The sequence below is a fragment of the Athene noctua genome, chromosome 2, assembly GCF_965140245.1.
Source record: "Athene noctua chromosome 2, bAthNoc1.hap1.1, whole genome shotgun sequence".
Taxonomy (NCBI): domain Eukaryota; kingdom Metazoa; phylum Chordata; class Aves; order Strigiformes; family Strigidae; genus Athene; species Athene noctua.
In genome coordinates, this window is record NC_134038.1 from 71,234,442 (window position 1) to 71,255,247 (window position 20,806).

Here is a 20,806-nt window from a genome sequence, read left to right on the forward strand (position 1 = left end):
CTTGAGAGTAATTATTTCCTCGGGCACTGTGCAGGCAGTTATAGCCAGAACCATGCAGACATAAGCACAACCTGCAAAACCACATTTGGATGCCAGTAAAAGCTCAGGCCCTTCCCTGCTTTTGTGCTGCTGTGGCTACATCACTATCACTACCCAAGTAGTTCACTTAATGGCAGTTTTGAAAGATCTGCAGGACTGCAGTGATGCACTTGTCCTCACTGCAGGCAGCCAAATACTGATGTATCCAAGTGGACTTCTGTTCAGGGGTTAACTTCAGCCTAGGAAGGCTTCCAAATAGTCAGGGGAGAAGGACTGGCTTCCGAGACTGGCAATTCAGAGGTGCTCTGCTTGGAGGTGCTTCTTTCTCCCCCTGACTACAGACTGAGCCAAGGGTGGGGGAAGGCCTTGTTAGGCAGCTTTGGACAGTATTTACATCAGACATACCATACTCATAGCCAGATACAACTCTGCCCTCTAAATTCTTGAAACAGCAGCATTTTACCTTGGATCGCATGCTTGTAATACTGTTGTGTCTGCTAATCCAACTGATTTACAATGGTTTTCGGAAGAGGAAAGCAAGAATTTTTTATACTTAACAGCACTGCTGCACACATCTTATGAAGATTTTGTTACTCAATTGACAACCGTCATGAAAGCTCACATGAGTGGTAGAACAAGAATACACCTGTTCACACCATGAACATGGCCATTTGAGACACTTTTCTGCTATGGAAATGTCACAGGTTCAAGAAAGGTAATTGACTGAAGTCAATTTGCTGACCAACATTTGTACAATGGTATTTTTCTACAAACACACCCAAGATGCACAATCATAATCAACTCAGAAGAGAGCTATCGCATAGCATAACTAGAGCTGCAGATTGCCCCTTGCTGCAGCTGAGGTTTTGTTTGTTTGCTTTTCCATTTTTACATCATACACTTCTGTCTACAGTACTATTATAGTACACCAGATAATACACCAGTGTTTACTAGGGAGGACTGCTCAAAACCAACCAAAGACTACTTGTTCCATCCCATTAAGAGTCCCTTGCTAACACAGACATGCCAACATGCACAGCTTCACAGAGAGGTTTCAGATGCGCTGGATGCCATCCCGGATGGTCTGCTCACGTGCCACTGCTGCACCGTCTTGCAGCATTTATTCCTATTTCAGTTGGCATCAGAAGTACTGGGGTTGAGACAGTTTTGAACTGGAAAAAAAAAGTTCGCCTGGAATATGATCTTTTAGGTATTTTACTGCTGAATGTTCCAAGTGATTGAAATGAATACACACAAGTTTTAGAAAGTCCATACTCCTACTGAAGTGAAGTGGTGGCGGACACAATATAAGAGGCATTATGGTGCAGTGTTCCTGTACCAACCACTAGACCTTTCCTATGTCATTAAAAAATAATATCTCCTCCTAGAGATGCGGAAAAAAAAAAAATCCACACACCAAGGTAAGCGTTTTCTACCCAAACATATTGCGAAGACTTTCACTCTCCCTTTCTAGTCTCATGAACATACCATTCCCCCTCTCCCTTTCCACTGGTTCCATGACAGAGAAAATATCTTTGCAAAACTACCTCTTTCTTCTTTTATGCTAACAGAAGTTGCCATCCAGGTTTAAAACTCAGAGGACCTTCAGAACAGGGGAAGGAAAGACAAGGAGAAACGCATGGGGGAAGAAGACAGAGCCTGTGAAAACAGTTTCCATGGATCTTAGAATCACAGAATCATCTAGGTTGGAAAAGACCCTTAAAATCATCAAGTTCAACCATTAACCTAACACTGCCAAGTCCACCACTAAACCATATCGCTAAGCACCAAGTCCACATGTCTTTTAAATACCCCCAGGAATGGTGACTCAACCACTTCACTGGGCAGCCTGTTTCAGTGCTTGATAACACTTCCAGTGAAGAAACTTTTCCTAATATCTAATCTAAACCTTCCCTGAAGCAACTTGAAGTTATTTCCTCTTGTCCTATCACTCATTACTTGGGAAAAAGCTTGTATCTTATTCAGATAACAAGCTGAAGCAGTATCACGCATCACTTCCACAATGAGATGCCATCTTGCAGCTCAAGTCAACACAAGTGGCTGGTAACATCTTTGTGTCAAAGATGGATGTTCCTGGGATGTAGGAGCACAGGGGATCCCAAGAGACTTTGGGGATTAGAGAGAAACCTGTTCTCATCCTATGGCTCCAACAAAATAACCAAGGAGAAAACTGTCAGGAGCTCTGTGGACATCTCCTCCTTAATGCCCTCCCTGAATGTTACAAAAGAACAGGGCTACCCTCAGCTCAGCTTTTTATCCCATTTGGTCTTCTGCACACACATTAAAATTCAGGACATCCTTCACAGTCTGTCTCAAAGAATTAAGGCAGCAAATGAGTGGAATATGTAAAAACAGGTATTTCAATTTGCAAAAACTAACCAGGTAAACTGTATTAAAACATGGCTACAGTTACAAGTCTAAGATCATCATTAGTTAAGAATGCAGATCAACAGCACTTCGGATTGCCAAAAAAGTAAAATAGAACATATTTATGACTCAGAATCCCCTCTAATACCATTTTTGTCACAAAGTCACTATGTGTATATATACAAGCTACAGATAGGTACATAAATTAGGTGCCCAGTGCTTGCACAAACCTACTGACTTTGACTAAATATTAATGAAGAACATTATTAAGTTAAAATATAGATGAATTCCATACTTTGTTGATTACACATCAGAAATAAAAAAAGATTTATTTGAACAAATACAGTTCAGTAAGTCCTTTTCATGAATGAGAAGCGTGAAGGCAAGAGAGACTGTTACAAGCAGCAGTTATTCGAAGCTGTAGACACGAAAGCTAGTTTTACAACATGAGCTATAAACCCATTTTTGTTTATTACTATAGCCTACCCATTTGACATCTACCCTAATAAATGGTTCTCAATGAAAAGCATGCAAGTACACACTATTTTCTCTGGCTTTCCCCAGAGTATTGAGGTTCATTAGACAGATCATCAGCTTTCTGCAAGAGACGTCTGCACAGTTTTCAAGTTTTGACTAATAAACTCTTGAAATAAGGTTTGCGGCAGAAGACATGCTGAGCCAAAGTCATCACTAGTCTGAATTTGTGAGGATCTGATTTTCTTTAAGATGACTTTGCCTTCCGTTTTAGACATATTTTCAGGTCCAAAGTGGTTTTATTCTGTGGATATCCATAACCCCCCCCAATGCAATTACTATCAAAAAAATAAAAGTACCAATCCAGAACTATTTCAACTGAGATGTTTCTGTGACTATTCCCAGCAGCAGACTTGTTTCTCAGAATCTTCTCGGAAAGCAGAGATAACAATGCAAACTCATTTCACTTTAAAACTTGGGCAAATATGTGTGCAAATTTTACTTGATTTGCCCAGATTCTATAAACAAAGGCATGTAAGAAACGTAGTGCAGTATGAACATGGAAATTTTCTTTAGAAAGTTGCCAGCCATGGTTTAAAGTGGATAGTTAAGTTCCCAGTTAAGTGTTTAAAGTGAGTATGAATTGGTATCTTTGAAATAAAACATAGCCAAGAAAGGATTTTGTAAAATCTACTAGACCCCACAAATTTTATATTGGGGATTATCTTATAAGTATCTGAAAAATCTGAGTTTCATTAGCAGCATAGGAACTAGAAATGAAACACATTCTAGGTGCATCTGCAATCTTTTACACTTGTCCAGTATATTTTAAGGATATTATTTAGAAATACATTTCTTTATCTGTCAACTCGGCCATATTCTCATTGAGACCATCAGATCTGGATATATTTTTAAGTATGATCTCAGAGGTACACAGAGCTAAAATGAAGGTGACATTTTATTAGTCGCCACAGGCAACCCTAGTTCTGGCTACTTTCGTTATTATTTATCTCCCAATATATATATGAACTGCTGCTTTTAACTTTATTGACTAATAATAATATTCACTGGAGACTGGGTCTTTCCCATCTAGTGATGGGAAAGCAGAGAGGTCACAAGGTAAAAGAAAACTCCATTTTCATAGGCACTTTAATGCATTGCTCCTAAGGGAATTCAAGTTGCTTTCGAAAGGTTCAGATATATATCGGTGGGCCCTTTACTCCTGAGTCAACTAAAAGCCCATCCATCTGTGCACAATCAAATGTAATAAAAGCACAGTAAAAAGGATAGTTTCTGTACACTTTTTTTCTAAAGCCTCGCTTGCATTTTATTGCCAACTCCACAGTAACTTCACACCCCCAAAGTAAAATCAAGGTTGTTTCTTAATGGGAGGTACAACAGGCAAGAAAAGGTCACAGCACTGTGAGATTTCCTTTCAGACAATGAACAGGATTAGAAGTGAATAGGTCCCAGTGAGCAGATTACCCTAAAATGAAATCCAAGGATGACAAGGCAGAGCCAAGGGTCCAAATCATGTGTCAGCAATCTCCTCCCAGCAAGTCCGGGGTCAAGAAGTGGCTACCAACAAGACTGGTACATGCATGCATATATATATATATATATATATATAAAAAAAAAAATCCACCACAAGTGGTGTTGACACATTTGCCCAAACTACAAGTAAACAAAGCCCCCTAAAAGTTTAGCAAATCCATATGTTAAGTCTACCTTTATCAGAAGAAAACTAGTATCAGAAAATATGGGAATATTAAGATAGGTTGCCTACATGGCCGTAATTCTGCCTTTTATAGCCTTTTCATTTAAACTGAAACCCAAGAGTGCCGAGAAACCAGAAAGCATCATCTGACCACAGTGAAGTATGCTCACACAACTGCAGAGAAATTGTATTGCCCGCTGGGTATAAAGTACCACTCAGCTGACACTCAGTACCTGGCCATAGATGTGACCCTACGCAAGTCCAACATGAAGCAAAACAAATGAACTATTGTAACATTCAGTCATGACAGTCTTAATGGCTGCAAAAGGAAAATATCTGCATTTCTAGTGTTTAAGCTAATGCATTCTGCTCCACAGCCAGTGACACGAATAGGTACCCCTGAAGTTACCATGCCACAGCTGAAGATCAGCGTCTTCTTAAAGCATGCTTTTTAAGACACAGGTGAAATTACTCACAAACACTAGTATCTGCCAATGAGAGACTAAGTACTATGATGTCACATATTAAGTTATGACATGATATGCCAACAGATTAATCGGTACTGAAGCTCTCAGAGATACATAGGCAATTATGGTTCCTGTAAGCAAAGGGGAGGCCAACAGCAACACTGGTTATAAGCGTGGGAAAGAGTCACACCCAGCATGTGGTGGCCACCAACAGTCACCCCCAAGTGCAGATGCATTTCTGTCAGCATTGAGGGATGTTTGGGGAGCTGGTCTAGTCAGTCACAGGAAAGTTCAGCTTCAGTAAGCTCCACCACCACAGCTCACATCAGAGCCTTTTGTCAGAGAGGTATCATTCCTGCACAAACAACGGAAGCCTCCAAAATTTCAGCAGTACTTTAAAACACAGGGTCAGATTCCGAGTATCTTATCTGACACTACAGACACTGAAGGGACATTTGACTTAGTTACAAGCAAGGTCTAAGAGCTCTTAAAATTTTTTACTCAGACTCCTCTACCCCACCCTAGTCCACAGGAGCATCATGGTATGCTCACAGTATTTAATTAACAGTGACAGTCTTTCTGTTACCTGCCAGGCATCTGTGTTTGTGCAGTGTGAATACTGATGAAGGAAGGAGGAAGGGGGAAAATGAAGTATATCTCTTTCTCAGTGTCTGCCCCAAGCCCTTGCTCTTCCTAGAGAAATCTAACACTGTTACTTCTGATGTTTCCTACTACTCTATCAAAATCCATCAATTTAAACATCTCTCAACTCCTTTCAGTTCAGACTCCAAACCCGATTCTCATCACTGTGAATGAAAACTCTGAACTTACATAGTGGAACAACAGTAGATGTCTCCTATTTTCCTATTTGCAGGAGCAAAACATTTTAATTTACTCTCATAGGTATAACATACATTAATAAAAAAGGCAAACAGCCTTCTTAATCACTCTGATCATATGTAAGCAAATCTCCACCAGATCCAGGCAGCTTAGGGACTTTCAGTATTTAATCCAGGACTATATAGTAACTATTGAGCGGATTTACAGCATTTACAAAGGCTGTGTCTGCCCCCAATGTTTTCAAAGCCTTTTCATTTAAAATCTCTCCTGTCCTCCTATAGAATGTTTAATGTTACAAAACAGCTAGCAAATTTTCCATTAGCTCTTCTGACTAGATGCTGGCACTCAGCCACAATCATGCTAATGAGATCCTCGAGGTATGCACAGTTTTATTAATTAAATGAAATCACAGAAAAGTCCTTTTATGGTCTTCAAAGCTGAGATTCTGTCCTTTTATTCGCTTTAAGTCAGCCTCAAATGTTGAACAGGTGCTTTATTGCCCACCATTGAGAAAATACAAGGCAACAGGGGTAAAGGTAATAGGCCATCATAAATGCAGAACTAGATGGTGTTGACATTGCGTCAAGCCCTTCATTGCCATGTAGCTGCATTCAAAAGCATTCTTTTTCTGGGAGATGTACCCCTCCTTGCTGTTCTGCAGAGTGCTCTGCATCTGAGATGGTATTCTGCTTCCCTTGTGGCTACTGGGACAACCAGACTGTTCAGATTTAATTTCACAAAATCCTCAGATTAGCACTAATATCTTATCCATATTTGCTTACCAACAAACATATACCTATCTGCGTATAAAAGACATGAGCCCTTCTAGAGCTCCTGCTCTGTAGGCAGTTGCCAGACTTTTGCTGAGTGCCTGGGAGTGCGGTTCTGACACAGCCACCCCCTTTTTCTAAAACTTGGCTGAACCTTCATAAAGCCTTGTTTTCAGCATCAGTCAAGTGCTTTTGTTGGTTTGTGGTGTGGGGGTTTTTTTATTTAACAGAAATAAAGCAGTACAAAACAAGGCAGAGAAGTGCAGTGTTTTTCTAAACATTTTAACTGTCTTTTTTAACATTATTTGAAATTGTTTGACTTATACTGTTTGTGAGGACAAAAAGAAACAAAACAAAAAAAATTACATGCTCAGGTTTTTCTCTGAACCATTTTGTCAAAGTTTGCAGGTGTCACTGCAATAAATCCTACTAGGAAATGCTGCAGCATCCTCCTCAAGCACTTGTATCAAGCCAGGGGCTGTCCGAGCAACTAGATTATGCTAAGAACAACAGTACGTGGACTGTTTTTACTCATTTTATAAGTCTGCTGGCTATTTACTCCATACTGCTACAGTCAAATCCTGCCACCAGTGCCCATGTCCTTCTCAGAGGAAGAGTCTTTTGAGGTCACTGGGCTGAGTCTTGACAGTCTTAATCGCTGCTCAATGACTCCCAGCGGCGTTTAGTCTAGCTACAACGTCAAGCAAAGACCTCTGAGGGGGCAGGCGGAATGAGAAAGTTCAGACTCTAAATGACCATTACAACTTTGGGATAAACAAGATCTGATCCAAGTGGGATCCTGGTCTATAGAGAGACAGAATTTAAAACAAAACAAGAAAAGCATACATTAACCCTCTCGGGGAAAAAAGATCCATTCACGTCAGTTCACCTTTTTTTTTTTTTTTTTAATATAGATACCCCTTATATTTTAAATAACAATGACTTTCTGTACTAGTTGTTTTTTGTGTCTCTGTGATGAAGATTTTCAGGGCTTCAAGGAAGCGAAGATGCTGAACAGCACGTGTGTACACAAGATGACATCTTTGGCAGTGGACACAGAGGTTTCCGAATACAGTGAAGGCCACCCGTGTGCAACAGGGATGATGGGGCTCTGTGCTAGAAATCTGGCATACTGCTCAAACGGGAGCTTGTCAACCTGAACTTGATTTCTGCACCTGATTAATGAATGTTAACATACAATTGCACTTGGTGAATATTTTCATGGTTTTATAACCACTTTATAGGAGCTTGGACATATCATCATCTCCCTCTTCCCTCCCCCTAGCTGATGGACACTACATTCCATAAAAACCATACACCCTTAAGACTAGGTAGATGTCTATTATAAAGATTTTTCTGCTTGATTTTAACCCAGAAGAGCTGGCATTTTTTAATTAAAACCTCCTTCACTCAGGTTTTTTCTGTCTTGTGGAACATCTATCAATCAGGAGGAGTCACCACAGAATGTACTCAGTGGCAGGAGGCTATTTCATCCCCTCCCCCAACCCAGACACTGACTCTTCCCCCCCCCCCCCCCCCCCGCCCCTGCAACTTCATTAACTAAATGCACTGAATAAACCTTAACATCCCAGCTAAATCCTATTGGCCCTGGATTTGCTGCTTAATGCTAAAACCCAAGCGACCCATTTTTCTCCTGTTGATACTTCTATTGCTGATGGCAGCCAGCAGAAAAAAATACCCCATCTTAAAATACTTTAATGTAAGGAGCAAAACCCAGAGAATTCATCACTCGCTCTTTCTGCTGCTCATGAACTTTACGTAAGCTCTACTCCGTGTCAAAGCTTCCCATGCTTTTGTGCTTCACAGGCAACACAGCGAGTCTGTTGCTTAGCAAATGAATGCAACAAAATGCATCTGCTATTAAAAGAACAACAAATTCTCTTTTAAAGAAAAAATATCTTGCAAAGTTTATGAAAATAAATTTCTGTGCATTCTACAATCTCTGGTCATGATGATGTTATAAACATCAGAAGATGGAGATCCCACTAACTAAAAATCTTTGGGAAAGCTTAACAACAAGAGTAAACAGTTTCAGCGCTACAGATTCAGTCCGAGTTCCTATCCTTATGTTTTGCTCTAAACTGCAATAGTTTGTCTTCCCAATTTCATGTACACAGTACTAAAGGCTACGGATTATTCACTACCCCCTGGCCTCCTGGCAGCCAGCATTCCTGCAGCACCTCAATTATAATTGCTGTACCTATCTCACCTCGACTCTGCTGCTCAACTCTTCCTCCTTGGTCTATGATGAGGAACGGGAATCCTGATCATCACTTCCCAACTCCTGACTTTATTTTCAAAGCACCCAAACTGGGTTATCCATCCAGCTGCAAAGTCTCCCTATGGTAGCATTAAGAGCTTTGGCTCCTGACTGCTCCTGGGGCTACCAGCCTGCCTTTACGCTTTGCTCTAGCAGATCTCTGACCTCTCTGCCCCCCTCAAAACATGACCACCATGTGTTTTGCCACAGCATCTCCAAAACCCTTCCCTCCTGCAAAAACCTCTTTCACGCTCCTGTCACACACACCTGTGGCTGTGGCCATGTCCCCCATTAGCTTTGCAAGCTTCTCCATAACTTTCTGCCACAGTGATACACCCTTGCCTTACTGCAGGGTCCCTTTGCAGTTGTTCCTGCCCAGCTGCTCAGCCCTGCCCTCCCAAGCAGGAGGGTCAGCTCACTCCGTACATCCTGACGCCCACCTTCCCTCAGCACAGAGCACCATGAAGGGTGTGAGCCATTGAACTTTGGCTAGGACAGCCCCTTGCCCTGCGATGGCTCTGCGGCAAAGAGCTTCATGGGCAGAAAACACAACGCTCCCCTCACGGCTTGCAGAAGTTGCTCACTACATTTGCAGTATAATCTGTTGGAGAAGACTATTCTGGCTTGCTCTTGGGTATCCAACCAACACAGCAGTCTTCGGATTTGACTTATATTTTTAATACCACATTTCACTTTAATATCAGACTTCAGTGCCCTACAACACTGAGGCCAGTTTCTAAGAAGGGCTGCATCCTGAAACACCTACCTTATGCGCACTCAGCCCTTTGCCTGGTAAATTCCCATGGCATTCGGAGGCTGAAAAGAAACAAGGAGCCTGAACATCTGGTACTAATTCAGTTATCCTGAATAAAAATTGTATTTACAAAGAACCTAAAAGCAAATCTAATCTAACACTGAAGATATGCAGCACAGTTTGCACATTAAGATTATTAGTACAATGTCCGTTATGAGAAGGCTTTCAAATAAAAGTGCTTTCTCACTGACTGTGCACTTGAAGTAATGCATTTCTTACCAATACCACTAATGGAGCGTTCATCATATTTCTAACTTCTCTGGAGTAACAAGGAAAATAAATTGAGCCATGTAAAAATAAAATTAATTTATCCATATCGCAATGCATTATCATACTGCACACACTCTACAGATGTATTTAAATATGGTCCTCGAAGGAAGTAGTGGCAACTGACTTGAATATTACGGAAATATTCAAACCAGCATAAACTGGAGACCAAAAGCAATAAGGAACGGAAACACTTAAACCAGTTATATTCTTGAAGACTTATTTTTCAGCATGGACACATTTGGAAAGAACGGCATGGAAAGAAAGGGGGCAAGGTCTTTTATAAGAAACCAGCTACTTCAGACTGAAATATTTTTGCTCACCTGATTATAAACCATTTTATTTTTATAAACTCTTGCCTGATTTTAGTATGGCCGATTCCAGGATTCCATTTTGAACCATGCTCGGTGATAGTTCATGAATACACCAGGCATCTTTGTAGGGGTAAGCGGTTGACAAATGGATTACCAGCTGCTCAACTCCATTTTTTACTATTGTTCTACTTCTAAAACCGCATATAAAAGAAACAAACAAGACCAACAGCTAGACTGGATGGTACGCACGCTTCTAACAGCATTTTTTTTTTGTTGACATTTGATTATAGACTTGCACAGCAATTCCCAGCTATGACTCCATTTTGCCGTCTATAATCTACACAAGAGCTGTTAAAATAGGATTAGGTAATATGTGCCAAGCGTTTATTTTTCCAGTAGTACTAGTAGGGTTATCAGAAACACAAACAGAAGTTGTACACTAAACATAACCATATGCAGTGCAATAGGACGTTCTAGCAGATATATCGAAAAGATTAAAGCAGGTTTTGGCGCGTGGTAACAAAACTTCTTGCATCTTTAAAAATAATAATATTATTAATAATAATAAAAAGGAGGCACACAGTCCAGAATCTTCTCTTATTACTGTTATCATAAAGCTACTATGTATTTCCTAGCTTTTCTTTCAGAAACACAGACTTTAAAGTTCACTTTTCCCCCCACTGCACACCACCCAGAACTATGATACGATTGCTTACTTAGGCTGTTTACATTAACAACTTAAAACCCCCCAAAAAGCCTCCAGAAAGCTTAACAGTTAAACGAAAGGAGGTAACTTCCAATGCCAATACACCCAAATATACGGGACAATATTCCAAGCCGGTTACTTTTGACAGTGCTGCTGGTTTACAGTACAGCAGAAACTTCTTAGCCTCCGCCTTTCTAACCCCTCCGCAGCCCCTGTGGTTTTCCTTGGCCTCTCCCCATTTCACGTTAAACTTTCAGGAAGCTATTAACCGGGGATAGAGAGGCACACACCAGCCTCCAGATGATATTCTCGCGTTTAAACGCTGGAGCTGCGGGCTCGGGCGGGGTCACTCACCGCCGGGAAGCCCCCACTTCCCCACAGACCGTCCCCGACGCAGATTTCAGCGCAGCTCGCTTGCGCCGGTGATAAAACCAGCCCCGTCTCCACTCAAACCACTTCCACAGCAACTTGTTGGTCTCAATCTTTGAACGACTTTGCCCACCGCAGCCTGTCCCGGGCAGGCAGAGGGGCGAAACTCAGCCCCTGAAGCACCCGCAAAAGCAGCGTGCTCGGCTCCTGCAAGCTCAAAACAAAGCGCGCACACAGACACACACCCCCCAAACCTCCGCACGCAGCACCCCCTCCTCGGCGGCGCCGCAACCCCAGGGAGCGGGACCGGGGTCCTCCCCGCTGCCCCCCCGCCCCATCCTTTCGCGTCCCCGTGGGGGGCAGAGGTACCCACCTGCCGACGGGCCCCCCAGCGCGGCCGGAGCCCCACGCCGCTCCCGTTCTCCCGCGGGGCGCGCAGCCGCCTCCCTCCGCGCCGCCCTGCGCGGGGTTGCCGACCGCGGCTCCCTCCGCGCCGCCTAGGCGCGGACCAGCGGCCCGGAGCCCCGAGCCCTACCACAGCCAAGCAAAGCTGGGCGGCTTTTTTATTTTCCCCCTCCTTTTTCTTTTTTTTCTCCCCCTTTCCTCCCTTCTCCCCGTTTTTGCTCCCTTCCTCCCCTAGCTTAGCCCCTGGCAGATAAACCCGAGTCAGCCAGAGTGTACTCGCAACACCCCCTCCTCCAATCATTTCAATTAGTGCCACATGAGAGGAGCTTCTGCCCAAAATCTGCTTAAGAAAGGGCCAGAGGGCAGGGCAATCTCCTTTGCTCAACAATGACCAGAAGCTGCTATAAATATCCAAACAAAAGGACTGTCAAGGCCAGGAATGTCACATCCTAATGCAATAAAAATTGTAAAGATCCCATGTATACCAGCAGTACAAGGAGGAAAAATAATTTTTAAAAAGAGACAAAAGATTAAAAGCAGTTGCCTCCTTCCTACCCTCTCTCCCCCGATACATAACCTTGTAATATGTTATCAAAGATGTATATTTCTGGGTGCCAAGCTATAATGTTTTCGAGGTTCCGAGTGGCTCGCTCACAATCCCTTTGTGACAGCTGCGCGCTAATATTTATAGGTACCCAAGTCTATGCATCTTATATAACCAAGTACAGTGACCAGGGCTGGTCAGAGGTAGCCTCCAACCTCCCAGATACTTTGCATCACACAAACAGTATAAGCAACGGCTTCTCTAAATTAAAATATGAACAAGAGGTTCCTGATGCGCCAATAAGTAAATCAGTACATTAATAAAGTACAGACTCGGGCACATTTGTATTAAAACTGGGGGATTTAATCTAGGTTGATTTATGCACATTTTACACCAGCATATTCCAGAACTGTGAGGAGAAACTCCAGCCTGAGGTTTCTAACTATATAGTGAGTAAGAGCTGAAAACTAACCCAAAAACCTGCAAAACACCCTTGATCAAGCAGAGTGCCTCCACCAGCAGTGCCCGACCTTCTAGGGGCTTGTGCACCACTTTGCAAACCTCCCGTTCGTGCCCTGCAAGTAGCTGGATGCTGCCTGCTCCGACATGAGGAGGGCAGGGTGAGAGACGGGTGTGGTTTCAGTCCCGTTTGACTGCTTGTAAATTCTGCAGTGCCTTTGAAATAGCAATTTCCAGTCTGTTGATGGCAGGATGACAACAGCTAAGTTCATCTGAGGGGAAGCCAATAGTCACAGTCACCTAATTCCCCCCACAGACGTTCCCAAATGTTATCATTGCAAAGGGAGGGCACTCAGCTGATGTCCCTCCAACTCTCAATGTTTACGTACAAATCTATGTAAAAGTAGTTAATCCTATTGACTAACCTCATGATCTTTTTGATCTGAGATAAAAGCCGTCTGAAATTATCCCTGTGTTTCCTCTGTTCAGCTTCCACCAACTCAACAATAAACTTCTCTTCTACTACAAATAAATGTTATTTTTTCCATTTCATTCCCATGCCCTCCTCTGATCATACTTGTTTGTCCTGCTGCAGTGAACACTGCTTTCTCATACTAAACCCATTCATATACAGGCTTATCCTGAAAGCACTCTTATCCTCAAAAGGATGTCCAGAGATGGGTTTTGCTGGGTTTTAATTCCCTGAATTTAAGCATGTGCCCTACATAACAAAGAATATACTTCTGGAAGATCATTTGAAGAAACGCATTTAAACGAGAGAATATTTAAGCGAAGCTCATGCAAAACCCTAGTCCAAAAATCACGTGCACAGGCTTGCAAGAACAAAACTGCACACAAGATTTCCAGACTTCCTAGTTTTAGCAAGGATAGAAATTTTTTTTTTTTTTTTTTCAACAAAGAGCTTTCAGTAACCCAGAGTGCACAGATGCAGAACAATAACACCAACTCGAACAATACAGACTAAGCATTGTTGGGGCCAAAGCCGCAAGCCCACGGGCTGACAAAGTCCTTCCTGAGGATGGGGGAGAGCGAAGCAGAGACCCGTGTCCTGGCATAGGCAGGGTAGAGGTCCATGTAGCCCAGCCCAGCAGCCAGAGGTACCGCAGGATGTCCAGCTGTATTGCAAGGTATTGCAATATAGCTAATGAACCCTGCCAGTTCCACCTGCTGATCTTCACGTAGGATCCTGATTTTACTTCAAGCAGGGCCAAGCTGGGTGTCCGCAGCAGCAGTACAGACATGATTTGCATTGCAAAGGAGTGGACAGAACCTTTGCTGAAGGAAAAAAAAAAAATCCTCAACAACAAAAACCCCTCCAGGTAAGCAGTAAAAGATTTTTAGAATAATGAGCTTACCTGGGAAAAACATGACCTATGACTTAGACAGCTGCATAGTTGTAACTGAGTAACAAGACAGCAAAAATGTCACAAAAAAAAAGTCACTACTGAGTGAAATGCAAGATTGTGTGCATGGTATAAAAATCTAGCCAGCCTGGCAGATGAATAAATTGGTAGAACTGAGCCACGGATGCCAGAAGTGAAAGAAAAATATCCTTCTCTCTGATTTTTTGTGTGTTTTTTTTTAATCTTTCACTTCCTGGATCAGCTATTATTACAGAGTTCAAAGAGGAAAAAAAAAAAGGTTATAAAAAGAAACACTATTTTCTCATTTTGCCAAGAGGCCTGGTTAGACTCGATCTGTCTTGACCTGGTCCTCATTGTTTTGCATGCTGGTTTCTTACACCAGCTTTTCCAACCTACATATAGAAATGATGGGGAAATCTTGCAACATCCCTTAAGGATGCTGAAAATGTAAGATGAGGAAAACTGCATGTATGGAAATATGCCTCACAGAGAGGTATTCAGAAGCGTTCTCCTTTGTACGTTTAAAAGTATTCAAAATGCCATTTGCTTTACAGATCAAAATGCTGTATCTGATGATAAATCTAGGAGACAGATGACAGAAATGTCCATGAGCAATGTCCCAAACATAAAATGTATAAAGAAAATATGCTGTTTAGTTTGTAAACAATTTGGTATATATTTGAAATTTTAAACTGTTTATAAAATATTCCACCAACAGGACAGGGTAAGACTTCTTGGTTTATAGAAAATTAAGACTATTACCTGGAAGTGCTTTAAGTTAACTCATTATGGAAATGGAAACCTGGATCAGATATATTGGCTCCTCATGTTTCACTTAATTTCTTGGAGAAGCAAGCCTATATATGGAAAGCTATCCTCAAGCATTGGTTGCAGTTTTCCCTTAAACACTGTTTTGTTTGATAAGTGAAAACTGACAACACCACCAAATCATCTAGTATTAGTGTTCTTTTTTTTACATGTCCCTACCCTTGAAAAAAATAAATAATGGATTATGCTATTTCTTTGTCTGAATAAAATGTTGCAGTTCCGGAGATAAAGACGTATTCAGCTGAGCAATTAAATAGCTAAATAAATGAATCAGCAGAGCAGAAGTGACAGATTTAATTACTGCTTAGAGCTAGGAAGGGGAACTAATTATGGGGTTCATGAACCAAATGCCATTCTTCTCCTTAAGCATGTGCTTCGATGCTTCTGGATCAAGCTCTGCAAATACAGTAGCACCACTCACCAGATGTAAAAAAAAAAAAAAAAAAAAAAAAAAATCCAAAATTTGGATATAAAGTCTAATCTTTGAAGAAAGAATAGTCATTACTCCGTTTTGAAAGCTCATGTTCAGTTGACTGGATATCATTAGTTAAAGGAACTTTAACATAGATAAGCACTAAAAATGTTGTTCTCCAAAAAATAAAAGCACACTGAAGTTCACTAGATGTGAATAAACCAAAGATTGCCACAGAAAGCTGTGGTAATTGAGGCATAAAGCATATAGCTGTATCAAGTGATTAGGAGCCCTATTCATCAGAAAGCATCTGTAGCTGGGAAGCCTGAGAAAGCTGTTGATCCTATCTCTCTTCTGCTTTGGTCAGTCCACCACAGGAAGCAATACAGTTCAGAAAGATGCTTTTGTGGCTACTAACTGCAAAGTCACTAGTAGTGGAAAAAACTGCTCCTCAGTTTCTGCCTTTTGTCCCATTTCTCTACTTTGCATTTACCATCCTAAATTTATTCTTGTTTGATAAGACCATCAATGCCAATTATTTGAGCTTCACATCAAAATCATGAGTCTTGCAGTATAATCCCACAAATACAGAACTCTTACCCTCATTAATGGGAAGTAGAAAGAGGAAAAAACCCCACGTATATCACATTTGAATCACATTGCTCAATGAATTGTATAATTTTGGCAAGGTTATGGCTATCTTCTACAGATGAAAAGAGACAGGGAAAAGAAGAAAAGAAAAGAAAAGAGAGAAAAGAAAAGAAAAGAAAAGAAAAGAAAAGAAAAGAAAAGAAAAGAAAAGAAAAGAAAAGAAAAGAAAAGAAAAGAAAAGAAAAGAAAAGAAAAGAAAAGAAAAGAAAAGAAAAGAAAAGAAAAGAAAAGAAAAGAAAAGGAGGGAAGGCAAAGCACCAAGCTATATTTTTTTAATAATTAGTGGAGGTCTTTCATTCGTAGACAGTGCTTTTCTAAAATTAAAATCTCGCTATGTTTGTTTTAGCATAAGTTTAAAAATCAACATATTTGCCTCTTTTGCTAAAAATACTGTGAAGAAAAATATTTCTGCACTGCTGACCTCATACACCATTCTGAAAAACAATCAGACCTTCTACTCCACTGACTGAAGATTTTTAAAAAGCCAAACATGATGCAAACAATAAAACATCTTATGGCTGGTAAAGATCGAAATCCACACCAGCTATAGCCATGTTCTCCTTCCACACCATCAGTAATTTTGTCAGAATGAAAATAATTGTGTCCAAACCCAGAGATGTAGGCTGATCCCTGGGAAGGCTCACTGGACAATCACAAATGCCATCATCATCCAAGATTACAACATCAGCTCTGCTTGGCTGAAATTCTGTTCTCTGAAGGCAGCCAAAACCAAGGCATATTGCATCAACAAAGTCCAAAATTAACCCTATCTTAAAAATCAGTGTCTGGGCTTCTGTATCAAGGGACTCTGTGTCTGCAGGGAACCAGGAACACTGTATATCCAAGATAAGGTAAAAATAGGATTGATTTTTTTTTTTTTTTTAAATGAGATTATGGTATAGCTGTATAAAAGTGACATTCCTTGCCTGGAATTCCAGTGCGGTTAGATCAGAAGAAAATGCACTTTCTATCTGGACACACAGCAAAGCAAACAGGAGCTGATCTTCAAAAAAGACACTATATTTGAAGCATTATGTACAAGTCGCATTAGCACTCACACCATATGAATTTTACAGCATCTGTTATCCATGTTAATAAAGTCTGATGTCTATAGAAAGCCATTGAGATACCAGTGATTATGAACCTTGCAGAACACATGCAACAACTGATATAATAGAGATATTATAATTGTATAAATAACCTCAGTGGAGCATGAGGAGTTGAAAAGGATCCCATGGGCAGGGGCAGCTTGTCAGCAGACTGCCTAAGGACAAAGGGAGAATATACTCTTGGTGCACAACGCTTCTGATCTCGGGAGGCAACATCAGCTGTATCAATCTGATAGTCCCTGCCAGGCTCACATGGAAATGACCATTTAAGTATCTGAGGTGTCCATCTCAAAACAAGACATGATCCGCATTTGCATTTGCATCCAAAAGCACAGCCCCAGAGGAATACAGGGCATTTGGAAGTGGAATTCATGCAGAAGCAAGCTTGCCACCTGGGAGGAAGGCTGACCCTATGAATCCACCATCCTTTGCTCTCACTGCAGGGCTATGCAAAAGAAAACCTTCGTAGGATATTTGAAACAGGAGTCATGGTTAAATATAGACCAGAAGCAAATTTGACATTGTTTTATTTATACCCTTTTGCTCTCAAACTTGCACTTGGATGTTTGCCCTTAAGTCTTGCTTAACTTAATTTTGTAGTGTTTCACCACACAGCCAGTCTGGTGCAGTGGAGAGACAAGATGAAACTCAGTGAAACTAGTAGATTCTCAGTAGAAAACAAAGAAGGGTGCACAGGGTGTTTTGAGACATAAGTGTCTCCTCTGACAGGATCATAGAATCTAGCCCAGAGCTGGCAAGTATTTCCTTCCTATTTTCAGAGGGTTGCTGGGCAATGGATGAGAAGGGAGGACTTTACTAGCAGGGAAAAGATAAGCCCTAACAGGCATGAAGTAACTCCTCTCCTGCAAGAAGCAGAGGGCAAAGCAATACTCCACAGTTCTAGGTGAGCCCTGGATTTTCAAACAGGCTCCGACACCATATTTGGTTGTTACAGAGAAGGTAGAAGGTCATTTTTCACTGCCATGGGGAGCATGCCACTTTATCAAAGCTACTCTTGGGTAAGTTTGCTTGCAATGATTTACAAAAGAGGTGACTAAGTATGCCAGTGGGTGTAAGAGGAGTTGCTAGTTGACCAGTACAAAGAAGAAATTACTGTGGTTTTTGTATGAAGTGTAAATAACATTTATACACTACTAATCACAGAGCTAAAAATAATTTAAAATCACCCACCATTTTCTTCTTTTAAAACTCACAGAAGCAATTTTTTTTTTGAGTGCCCTATTTAATTTCCTAATAGTTCATCAAAGACTAGAAGCAAACATCCAGTCTTCACTGAGGACTAACATAAAAAACAAGCTTCTTGACAATAATGACAACTGAAATCACGGGAGCCACTGTCCAAATCAAAAGCTGAAGTAGGCATTCAGCCATGATGCCCAAAGGGTTTTCATTGAGAAGGACGAAGATGCCTGCATACAAACGTCAGAGCTTGCTTACTGTTGGAATAAGATGTATCAGAGAAAAAACGGAAATATGGCAGAAACAGAGGGATCAGGGAAGCGTGTGAACTGGCTAGAGGTCAGTCCTTGAAGACTGAGCCTGAGCAAAACTCAGAGAAAGTTCCTCCTTTCTCCTAGTGCAGTGATACACCATAGAGGAACCAGCCATAAAGAATATGAAATAAGGAGTGAGAAATCTGATCCTCACAAGCCTCACAATACAACTCTTGGCCTAAGACAGATGACAAAAAGGGGGATTATAATACAGCTCACTGTGACACTTTTGAACAATTAGAATAAAAAGCTTTCTTGATTTCTAAAAACAGAGAAGCAGTTATGTTGTAAAATTCTGTCAATTTTTAAAACACTGGCTGCAACATGAGGGAATATCACAAGCACAGGATGGACCAAGAGACCAATTTACAGATCTAAAGAAATAGTTCCATTCCATCACTTAAGGTCTGAGGTTTGCCAGCTTGAAGGAACAAAGCTCCAGAACACAAAAGTCAGTCAGACAGTTGCAGAACAGATTTGGGAAGTTCCACTTCCAGACTCTGAATTTGGCTACTGAATTTGTAATCTCTGGAAATTCCTGTGGCAGAAGGTGTAAAATTACCAAGCCAAAAATCCCCAAAACACAGGGAAGTTGGAAAGTCGAAACTGAATCACCTTTCTGGTTCAAACCTCAAATGTAAACAGTGATGGCAGAACATCCATCCATCCATCCATCCATCCATCCATCCATCCCGAATGAAAAATGTTTTTAACACAAACCTGTTGAATTCACAACAAAGAACCTGGGGTAGGAAAAGGACAAACTGAGATAGCCAGGAGTGGAGAATGAAATGCTGTCATCTGCATTTTGGAACGAGTAGCATGGTACATACAAAACTGAGACCAAGGACGCTCCCTGAATTTCTAAATATAAGTAATGCCGTGATTATTCTTCATTTAAGACTATAAACATTTTGCATGCCTTTTATTCTAGAGCCAGCACAAGACTTTTCAACAGCTCAGACAAAACTGACAGTCAGTCCTCCTAAAATAACAGATGGGACAAGGCCACCCCTGCCTGCTGAAGAAAAGTGGGGAATTGCAATGGAGAGATCTAGAGGATCCATGCTGCTAATCTGGCTGCCTCCAGGGACTGATACCAGTCAGCTATCACAGCTGCTGGCACTGGGCATTCTACCAATAGTTTCCACTCCTACTTTAGGGACAGCAGCAGTTTCAGACAACCTGTTTTTCCCTGTCCTAATATGGAAAAAGGGGGGGGGGGGGGGGGAAGGTGAATGTTAAGGGACACGCACTTTGTCTTCCCAAGCAGCCTGGTACCTTAGCAATTACTGCTTTGCCTGTGCTCACAGCAAGTCTAGTTTGCTGCTGGAAGCTAAGGACTCAATTTAACTTTGCTTCTGCCTTCTCAGAAGAGTGAGCAAAGACTACATTCACCAATGGCAACTTATCATTCTTCTGAGAGACAGGAGCCTTGACCTTAAATGTATGAAATCCACCTTGTGTCAGTCTTAATTCCATCTCCAGGGACATCAGTATAGTATCATTCTCAAAAAAGCAACAGTTCATCTCTAATGATCAAGAACTTTTTAATATGCTGTCCGTATTGCGCTCTTCAAGATCTTTACAAAAGAGTTTTAGTGCAGTGAAATTCTTGATATAAAAGGCTACTGTGAGATATTTCAATATGCTGGTGCATCATAAGAGTGTGCCAGGGTAGAGCTTGGCTAGTTTGATCAGGAAACTACTGAAGAGCCGTACAGTAAATAATAGATTTAAAACTGGGAACAGCTTTGAAGTGTGTATTGGCAGTTGCTCATTGTACAGTACCATCAGAACATGTGTTGCATTGATATTGGCAGATAACACTCAAATTTCAGTAAATATTAGTGTTTCAAGCTAGAGTTATTAAAGCCTTATGCAGGTATATTTGTTAGAGATTTTCTGTCAGATTATACTATTATTGGTCAAGTTCACTATCATAGCAACAACAGGAAAAAAATAGAGAACAATAATTTTCTTTAACATAAAATCATACCTTGCAATAGGATAGTGACATTTTATATCCAACTTCATATCCTACTTCATTCCA

General features: G+C 41.1%; 1 protein-coding gene across 10 annotated transcripts in view; it reads right to left on the reverse strand.

Moving 5' to 3' along the window:
• LOC141957617 (poly(rC)-binding protein 3-like) overlaps window positions 1–20,806 on the reverse strand; it is a 543,962-nt gene that overhangs the window by 145,578 nt on the left and 377,578 nt on the right. For 3 of the 10 annotated variants that reach the window (XM_074899415.1, XM_074899414.1, XM_074899411.1), the window contains exon 1: window positions 11,820–12,142. The exons of 1 other annotated variant lie outside the window; for it this stretch is intronic. The gene's annotated coding sequence lies outside the window, so the exon portion shown is untranslated. Of the gene's footprint in view, window positions 1–11,819; window positions 12,160–12,428; window positions 12,490–20,806 lie in introns of those variants that run through there. 6 more of the 10 variants (XM_074899413.1, XM_074899408.1, XM_074899409.1 and 3 more) reach the window with 6 other exon arrangements.